General features: G+C 43.3%; 1 pseudogene across 1 annotated transcript; it reads right to left on the bottom strand.

Moving 5' to 3' along the window:
* Positions 1 to 1,131: 1,131 nt before the first annotated feature.
* On the bottom strand, positions 1,132 to 7,494 carry LOC146673655 (ladderlectin-like; annotated as a pseudogene). The gene is made up of 7 exons (XR_014910345.1): positions 6,406 to 7,494; positions 6,024 to 6,106; positions 5,340 to 5,458; positions 5,067 to 5,206; positions 4,808 to 4,900; positions 1,316 to 1,407; positions 1,132 to 1,177 (listed from the first exon to the last, which is right to left on the bottom strand). The product of XR_014910345.1 is annotated as a ladderlectin-like (transcript).
* Positions 7,495 to 10,004: the final 2,510 nt, after the last annotated feature.

Below are 10,004 nucleotides of genomic sequence, written 5' to 3' on the forward strand. Positions count from 1 at the left end.
GGATTGTTAATTGGACTAGAGGGGCAACAATGAGACAACCTTCAAAACTGGAATGGTTTTTCACATTTGCATTGTATAAAGTCATGTACCTGACTTTGGCCAACCTTTTTCTTGTGGCTACACTTTGTCCCCAAGACTCAGGCTGTAAATTCTAAAATTCTGCTCTACTCTTATGCCCCCAGAGGATTCTGTTTTGATACACTGGAGGACATTCAGTGAAAATGTGACCCAAATGTAACTTTAAATTAGTTCTGTTTATTTAATATGTATTTGATAAAACATTATTTTGAATTGACAACGCGTGAGAAATCATTTTTATCATCGAAGCCTTTTCTTTTCTTTTCCCTGTTTAACAGGGGTAACACATGTTAATGAACATCAGTATACCAAACATATCAAGAGCAAACATGCCAGATTATAGCAAAACTGATCATTTACATCTATAGCCCCAGGGCACATCACATAGAACTTTATAATAAGGAAAAAACATATAGATATTCTACTAACAATTTGTAATTCATGCCTGTTTTTGTCATAGAAGTTAAAAATGGTCTCCTTTATTGCCTTTGGTAAACTATTACCTTTGGCACTTCACAGTTCCCTCTAGTGGTGGCCCTAGTGCCAACTCCATGATCTCCATGGTTTTTGATGAATAAATTAATTTAACAGATGTTGGGCAAGTAAATGTAGAACTTTATTTATCAAACAGATATAACAGAGCCCAAGCCTTCATTATTTGAACTTAAACAATGACTGTATTGTCTTTACTGTACTCTCATCACAGTCACATATCTTAGAGTAACAAATATACATTTTATAAATTATAATTTTCTGCTCTTGACGAAGGCGGTCACACTTTCCTCCTCTCCTCCTCCTCCTCCTCTCCCGTAGCTTCCCTGCTTAGTCCCTTATGTCCTTGTCTAGTCTCGTGTTTTTTTGTATTTTTCTCTGGAACATTCTGTCACAGTCTGTTCTCTATTCTATTTAATGATGGCGATGATAAGAGCATTTCATTCTGGGAAATGAAGCTTTAAAGCAAAAGAAACAAGGTAAAAATGTAAATCAGCAACAGATTCTTCTGAAGGATTATTTGCCTTCAAGCCAGACCAGCAATAATCGAAACTTCCTGACTCAGACAAATGGGTATCGGTAGTGACAGGGTATGTCATTCATACAGCTGCGTGCTGCAAGCACCATAAATCAACAATGAGTGAAACCATGATCAAGTGGATGATTACTTTTCTATACTGAGGGAAATATTTAGTTTTGTTTCATTACAGTCTTTTAACCATAAACATTATTTGCTGCAAAATACTCTATTTTACCTGTAAAGTTCATGTGCATGCAGTGCTCTTTGCTGCAAGAGTTGTTAGGCTCTCCATGACACCAGATGTCACGATCCTGGGTCTTATGACCCAGTGTTTTGAGTTTAGTTTATTTGGATGTTTATATGATTAAGCTCATTAGGTTTTCTAGTTCATTTGTTATTAGTTTCCCCTTGTGTCTTCCAACCCCTGTTAAGACTCCCTTGCCCTTCATGTGTTAGATGTCTGTTATGTTGTCAAGTTCATGTAGTCATGTCTGCGTTTCATTATGTTTCCTATTTTATTTTCTAAGAGGTTCTGTGTTTTGTTTTACTCTTTCCCTGTGGCGTTGTTATGTCCACGTTGTGTCTACTGTGCCTTTCTGTCCCATGTTTCAGGTCCCTATGTTCTGTCTTCTCAGTTGCTGTTAAGTTTGCATGTCTAGAGTTCAGTCAGTGTGTTTCCTGTTTTACTTTGAAGGTCCATGTCTCATGTGAGTGATTCTAGTTTTGCTTCCCTTGTCTCGTCCAGCCTGATTACTCCCAGCTGTGCTCTCCTTCTGTGTCTCATTCCCTCGTTATCCCTCTGTGTATTTAAGCCCTGTGTTTCTCTCTGTCAGTGTTGTAGTCTCCCTCATGGCTGTGTTGCACTGTGTGTTAGTTAGCCATGTCCCAGTTTAGTAGTGATGGCCAAATGAAGCTTTCTGAAGCATTGAAGCTTGTATTGAAACACGGTTCATTACTCTGAGCTTTTCAACACAATCCTCTCTGGTGACATCTGGTGGCCAAAAATATGAAGAGCAGCTTGAATCCACAAAAGAAAACCAACTGCTTCATTATGATTGCCCACTCTACAGAGTGGAGTTCTGTCTGATATTGGGCCACCGTTGTGTTGCTTTAAACGTGTATTTTTTGGGGTGACAAAAATGTGGTTTATTTGTTTAATAAATAATTTTGACCAGTAAACTCTCCTTGTTTAAACATGCACCATGGTGTGGTCTTTCTTTGCTTGTGACTTCTTGATGTTGGTAAATACTAGAGATGGACCGATCCGATATTACGTATCGGTATCGGTCCGATACTGACCTAAATTACTGGATCGGATATCGGAGAAAAATAAAAAATGTAATCCGATCCATTAAATATCACGAAAGCACCTCACAAAACTTGCAACACGCCGTAACTCACCTCAGAACGTTAGCACGTCGGAGCAGTATGCATCACGTGATAGAGCGGCTGTGGCATGCGGGACCTGTCGGTCGTCTGGATAGCATGTGGAGCTTCGCTAGCAACCCGGCATTTCATCTCCGACAAAGTTATCCCCGAGAGAAGTAAAGCAAGTGTGTAAGTCCATCTCTGAATGTTTGTAAAGCATTCCTGCGTTAAGCTTAACAAGCGACTGCCTCTCCTTCTGCTACTTCAATCATGAAACTGCTTAACGATCAGCTGATCGGCTTTTCTGTCGCGAGTCCGTGTCTCTTGTTTGTTTTTGGCCCACTTTGCACCAGAAAGAGGAAACCAGCGGCTGAACAACAGCAGCACGTTTAAGCTTGATCAGCTGTTGTTAGAATGTATTTATTATTACTTTCTACTCGAGGATCTTTTTCTACGTAGCTGACGCTGGTAACTGTGCAGGGGCGGATCTAGCAAAGTTTAGCCAGGGGGGTCGATAGGGCATTAACAGGGAAAAGGGGGCACAAAGACATACTTTTCTTTCTTATTCTCATTTAAAATGTCTCGCTTTTAATTATTTAATATTTATCTGAATCTTACACCCAAAGTTTTAATCTGATGTAAAATGTATAAAAGTCCATTACTGCATATAGTAACTATTAAGTCTAATATATATACCCTAGTAAGCTATAGTACTTTTTCCTTTGGGAAGGTACCATCTGTGCAGTCTGCAATTTTGTTGAAGAAAGATGTTGAATCTATTTAATATTGCTTGAAAAATAATTGATTTCTGTGCATTTTTTTTCACACTGCATCAAATTAAGGTTGATTATGTCGATTAAGCATCATGAGGTGGAGCGTGAGGGGTGGTTCCCTATTTTTTATTTATTTATTTTTGTTGTTGCTGGGAGTTGGAACCCTATTAGTTAGGTTGCTTAATATTTATGCTAAGTACTCTTTAAAATACCAGAATAGGGAGGATGGTGCAGGTTTAAGTTTATTAGATTGATCAGTATTGCTGAACTATGAAATATTTTTTTTTGCATACAGGTATAACAGAATAGCTTTAGTGTAGTTGTTGTTTTAAACTTGAGTATGAACTTATACAAAATGCAGCAAGATATTTAAAAAACAGTTTTGTTGATTAAAAAACACTATATCGGATTCATATCGGTATCGGCAGATATCCAAATTTATGATATCGGTATCGGACATAAAAAAGTGGTATAGCGCCATCTCTAGTAAATACAATAATTGAAAAATACCACGTTACATATAATATACATATAATAATGTACAACACATTATGGAGTATATTTCTGCTGTGAGGTCACGCCTCCATGTACTTATGCAGTTAATCGCTAGACGGGTGTATTTATAAATAATATTACATTAGGGAAATTTTCCTATACATATTTTTGACCTGGGGGTAGAATTGATTGTGAAATGGAAAAGGAAAATGCTTATAAACTTGTACATTAAAAACATGATGCATTTAAGGTAACCCTTTTCCATTTGTATTTAAGAAGAAAATTTGTTCCACTGTGCGATGGCCGAACCTGTTCCTTTTCGTGGAGATAATTTCTCCTGCATTAAGGAAAATCCCTTCACATGGCACAGAGGAGGCTGGAGTGCACAGAAACTGGTAGAGATGCAGTTATAAAGTCTAACTGGGCCCAATCACCTAAAGAGAATAAATGAATTAAATTGCTGCACATTTGGCAGACTAACAGTTTAAAATTATTTAAAACATAAAATATATATTTTTATAACATTAAATGTAAAGAGTCAAATAGAAGTCTTTCTAAAGTTATTTAATGATAATTATATTATGAAAAGCAGATTTTTGACATTTGAAGTTTTTCCCATTGTCATATAAAATAAACACGCACAAGACAAAAGCAAACAACAAGAACACAAAGCTGGAAAACCCACCCGATTGACCAAAATCAACTAAAAATACTCCCACACAACAGAAACTCCTCTATTCCTCGCTGGCTCCAAATCTCTCAATAGAAATATCAGTGGTTCGCTATCTGTAACCATCAAAACACTCCACAAATCCCGCAAATGGTTCACCTGCTTATAAACCATTGAATCAGACACCGAAGCAGTTAGGTTCTAAATGAAGCTTCGGACGTCACTGATCACGTGACTCTGGCCAAACGAATCAAGCTTCGACACAGTGCCTCTGAAGCAGTGTGTTGATTTTTTTGACACAGGCACCGGAGCTTGAGCTTCAAGTGGGCCATCACTACAGTTTAGTTTAGTTTTCCATGCCATTCTGCAATAAAGCAGCTTTTTGAGTTATTTTGTTGTCGTGAGTTTTGCATTTGGGTCCTTCTCCTGCCTGTACACAGCCGAAACGTGACACCAGAGTGTGTATCTGAAACGAGTTCCATCGATCCAAAACCAATAACCCTCCTACATAACACAAAAAAATAGACAAAAATGCATTAAAAACAAACTACACCCCAAAATTTGAAATGTGGTGAGCTTGGTAATATACTAGCAGAGTACAGTGCTTGATGAGTAGATTCAGATTTGTAACTGTCAGACTTTATGTATCGTATATTGGTGAGTATTATACCTGTTGAGTCTCAGAGCCTCCAACCAGCCTCCTCTAGTCTTGTATGTATGAGTTGCATGATAAATGACACGCTGAATCATCCGGTACTCCCAGAGGTTGTGTACCGATGCCAAGTTTGCATTCATGGACTCACAGTATCTCTGTAGTGGAGATCAACACAAAGCAGAAAATTCAAAGTGAATAAAAGAGAGAAAATGTCACCAAACCTGGCTTTAGAAAATATGAGAGTAAACAGAGAAAAAGTAAATGATAAATCCATATCACTGTTTTTACTTGAGCCTGAGCCCAAGTTATGGGAGTGTGAAAATAGCGGTAGTGTCGGTTGCCATATCTAGTCCAGCTGCTATACCTGCCACAAGTACATAAGATTCTCTTTTCAACATGCTGCTCTCCTGAAGACAAGCAAAGAAGCTAAGAATATTTTAGTACAAGTAAATGACTTTCTTGTATCCGTAAACACATTTTGTATTTTTCCTGTAATTGCGTGTTTTTGTTTTTGATTCTATGTACACATGTTGGACTTTATACTGTCATAAAATAAATATATTGTTAGTGCTTATTGTTACTTGTTTTTAATATAGTCTAAAAGGGCCGTCTCTGAGTAGAGTCTGAGCCATGAGTACTGACAGGAAACTGCATGCTTTTGCAGAGCACAGGAGCTGCAGGCAAAAAGTGAAACTAAGTAGAGTGTTTGATCGAAACTTAAAGTGTGCGTGATGTGTAGAGGAAGTATATAAATAATCAGACTGGTGGCTCCTTTTTCAGACTGAAGCTGATGTTGTCTCTCTGCTCAGTCTCCATATTCCAGAATGTGTAAAATTAAAGATCATTTTTGAGTTAGACCACTTTGAGCCGTGTCTTTCTTGGCCGTTAAAGAATACAAAGAATTGGATTTAATAATACATATTTTTTAAAATGTAATTTGTTTTGGTGAAAATCTTGAAAATGTCAGCCAACCTGGTGGATCAGCAGCAGTGATCAGAGCAAGCATTGCACAAAGAAGTGCAGACACAACCACCAGTTTCATGGTGATGTAGTATCTGTGAAAAACAGAAGACATCAGAGGACATCAAGACATCAAGACATCATTCATTAGAGCAGACCTTCCCAAAGTGTGGGGACCGCCCCCAAGGGGGGGGGGGGGGGGGGCGCAGAGCCATTGCAGGGGGGGGGCGCAGCATGAAAAGGGAAAAAAAACAATGCTTGAACACTGCTAGCCCGGGCGCCTACACAAACGCAAAGCAGGAGATGAAGCATCGCTGAATATGTTTCCAAACCAACTTCATTCTAAGCCAAAGACTAGAAAATATGGTGAAGCATATCTGCCCTTTGGTTTCACCTGCACAAGTGCCGAGGTAGGTCTCCCCTGCATAGTTGGTCTTTCCTTCGTCGGGAGCAGCGCTGGGCTCTTCAAATTACGGACAAACAGTATCCCACAGTTGTTTACGTTTTTAAACCTATTTTGCACAGAGAGGCATTTTTTTAAAAATGTATTGATAGCAATGTTTTTTTTTTTTGTTTGTTTTTTGCCTGTCCCATTTGGTTCTTTAGCCATCAGAATTGTTGTCTGAAGACCAACAAGGATACCCAATGGATTTACTTTGCCAAATGGATCATCGTGGCATTGCCGTATTGGTCCATTTGGTCGATCTTTGTTTTTATTATTTATTATATTTTATTTTCAGATGTTACAGACGGGACAGACATGAGTGAGGGATAGGAAAGGGAGAAAGAAAGAGGAAGGAAAGGAAAAACAGAAGGGGAGAGGGACAGTGAGAAAGGGGGGGAGAAAAAAAAAATCTCCTGGATCACCTGTTGAGAGAAAAATAGAAAACAAGCAAAAAAAACAAAGCAACATACTAAACACAACACCATCGCATTAATCTAGCTAAGTGTAAACAGCAGTAAATACTAAATATTCAATGTTGTTGTGCAGCACGCAGGACAGATGTGCTTCGAAGTAGCGGCCAAGAAAGGTGTAATTTGGGTCTACGAGCAGTGAACACCCGTGTGCATACCTGTGTGGATCAGCGCGCTTGTATTCCAAAGGTTTCTCCATGTAACGATCTGCTAGGGAGTGTGGGGGGGCCACAGCCCCGTCCTCCAGGGTGTGAAGCGGGTATGGAGGCGATCAAAACTCCAGACATCCAGAGGCCCCCAGAACACAAGAGACCATGGAAGACCAACAGAGGGGCAGCCGCGCCACTGTTCCAGTAAGAGCTGAGGAGAGTCCCAGATGAGGGTTCACTCAGCAGCCGCGGAGCAGAAGCCAGGGGGAGTTGCAGTGATGCGCCCATGAGCTCCGCCGGCCCCCAGCTGTGCCTGAGTGACCGAGCCCCAGGCCGAGAGGCCGGGGGCACCCCACCTCCGAAGGGGCCCGAGCGAGCCCCAGGCTCCAGGCCCCGATAAGCGGCCGCCAAGGAGTGAGCCGGTGTGTACCTGGACGCCCACCCCCAGACACAAAGAACCACCAACGCACCGACACCTGAGGGAGTCCGCCACCGGCAGGGGAAGTGGTGGTGGGTGGAGATAGGCCTCCAAACCTTGGAGGGCCTGAGGTGTCCCCAGAGAGGTGGCGTCTGATACCCAACCTGACATATAGACACAGACATACAGGCACACACAGACACAAACATTCATTCCCACCCTCATGCTCTCATGTGCACTTACTCCACACTCAACCAACGTGGAGACAGACATAAAGAGACGCTGTACACACGATCACACTCCCCAAGCGTACTCTACAAACCGGGTCTAGGTACCCTTGCCCCTGGAGGGGGGAACTGCACCCAGACCCAGGTGGTGTTACCCTTTTCCCTGCGGTGGGGAGAGGCAGACCACCCCGACTCCGTAGCAGCAGGGAGGCCCCACACCCCAGACCGCAGTCGGACGGCCAACTCCTCCTAGCCCTCCCGCTCCAGCAGGCCGCAGAGAACGGGGGTGGGAGAAGACTCCAAACCTCCCTCCACCCGCTCATTGTAGTGTTGATGCATGTGTGTTCTAAGGTGCAATTAAAACCCAGGAGGGCATGGAGCTACCTGCCAGAGAGCAGCAGGTAAGCGCATAGTCCCTCCTGATAGCCCTTAATGTCTAAGTGTATTTAAAATTGAGAGGTGGGCAACGACGCCAGGGGTGAGGTGTACACCCTGATGGTAATTTGGACTCCGTGATTGTGCCCACCCCCAAGATCCTATATGTATGTGTAATGAGAGTGTGAATAATGTGAATGTCTAAGTTGTGGGATAAAATTGAGGCAGAGGCAGCCAGAAGGGGACGGGGGGGGTAGCCTCCTCTGCACTCTGGTGACATACCCCTACTCCAAGGCCCTGCATGTGTGGGTGGTTGTGGTGGAGCGGGAAGAGGGAGGCAGCTGGAGATGGGGAGGGAAGGAAGGGAGGGGCAGGTAACCCCTCCCTGGGGCCAGCTCCCCCGCTGACCCCAGTAGGCACTCCCATACTCCACGACCCGCCAGGGAAAGGGGGCCCAGGCCCAACCAGACCGGGGCCCAGTGCAGCAGCGCCCCCCGGCCCCACAGAGCCCGGGACAGTCCACCCAACCCCACCACAGAGAAAACTGCACCCACCCCACCATCCACTCATCTTCCAGACTACATAAGACAGTAAACGCCCAGGCTGAGATCTTCCTCCACCTCTCCTGTATCTCCCCCTCCTGCAGAGAGAGTTCCTGAAGAGAGGAGAGCTCCTGCAAGATGTGACCATCTCCCCCACCAGTTGAAGAGCCCCCCAGGTGGCTTGACGCACCGGCGGCACCCTGCTCCAGGGCTGGGCCCCCATGCACCCACCCGCCCACAACCCCGGCAACACACGAACCAGGACCCAAGCCCCCAAGGCCCGGCCCGGGCCCCAGCCCAGAGACGGAGCACCCCCAGAACCTCACGCCCATCCCGGACCCACCCAGGGCCAGCCAGGCTACCAGGTCAGTAACCCACGTCCATCAGCACAGACCCTCCCCTAGCCCCGCTGCACGCAGCCGCGAGGAAACAGTCACCTGAGAGCCAACAGAGCCCCCAACCGGACATGACCGCTACCCCGGGTTGAGCCCCCCAAGGAAGATGCCTCCGGGGAACCCCCCGACGCCCTAAGCCTGTCCCTACCCCCACACCAATCACAACAGTGAAGGCGGGACCAAACTATGACCCCCCACCCCCACTAGGTGATGGAGCTGATAAAAGGAGCCCAGAGCAATTGATCTGATGTGGTGGCAGAGGCTGTGTCAAGACTAATGTAATCTAATAGATAATTTCTATATTGGTTAGAATTAAGATTATTTTTATTTTTCCAGTTCATGAGGACTGTTTTCTTGGCTATGCATAGGGCAGTGAAAATCATATGGGCTATATTCTTTTCTGAAGTGACATTATCTAAGCTGCCCAGTAAACACACTAAGGGGGAAGTTGGAATGTTACATTTCAGACACTTTGATAAGTCTTCACATATCTCGCGCCAAAACTTTTGCACTGGTGGACAGAACCAAAGAGCGTGGATGTAATTGTCTGGTGTATTGCCTTGACAGTGTGAGCAGTTGTTGGAAGATGTAAAGCCCATCTTGAACATCCGATGACCTGTATAGTGCACTCTATGTAGTATTTTGTATTGTATTAATTGCAGACTGGGATTTTTAATTAATTTAAAGGTTTTTGAGCAAATCTGAGACCAGAAGTTTTGGTCTAAGCTGACTGATAAATCTGCTTCCCACTTTGCAATAGGAAGGGATATTGATTCATCTAATTTAGAGAGTGTTCTGTATATTTTAGATAATAATTTGGGGTATTTAAGAGTAAGAAAATGTGCCGCACTTCGTGGTGTTTGTAATTCAACTTGACTGAGGTTAAATTTTTTTTTTACTATGGATTTAATTTGTTGATATTCTAAAAATCTTGTCTTGTTGATCCCATATTATGCAACTAGTCTGTCAAAT

The sequence above is a fragment of the Rhamphochromis longiceps genome, linkage group LG3, assembly GCF_057381845.1.
Source record: "Rhamphochromis longiceps isolate RC_006_pf linkage group LG3, R_longiceps_female_GT1.1, whole genome shotgun sequence".
Lineage (NCBI taxonomy): Eukaryota > Metazoa > Chordata > Actinopteri > Cichliformes > Cichlidae > Rhamphochromis > Rhamphochromis longiceps.